Genomic DNA, 267 nt, shown 5'->3' with positions numbered 1-267 from the left:
TTTTTTTTTTGTTGTTGGTTTTTGTCGGTAGTTTTTCTGTTTGTTTCTCTCTACACCCGTCCGTAAATCGATCTCGGCGCGTTCACACACACCCCACCCCTCGCCCAGAAAAGCTCCAGCCCTGCAGGACAAACGTTCCTCACTCGCAGACACAACCCTCACGCCACCCCCGGGGCACCAGGACTCTGTAAAAATTTCAATCACTCTTCTTTTTTTTTTTTTTTCTCTTTTTATCATTTTTTTTTTCCAATTCGTTCGTTTTTTCTG

The sequence above is a fragment of the Merops nubicus genome, unplaced genomic scaffold (assembly GCF_000691845.1).
Source record: "Merops nubicus isolate BGI_N331 unplaced genomic scaffold, ASM69184v1 scaffold15142, whole genome shotgun sequence".
NCBI lineage: Eukaryota > Metazoa > Chordata > Aves > Coraciiformes > Meropidae > Merops > Merops nubicus.
Note: the sequence above shows the minus strand (reverse complement) of the source record.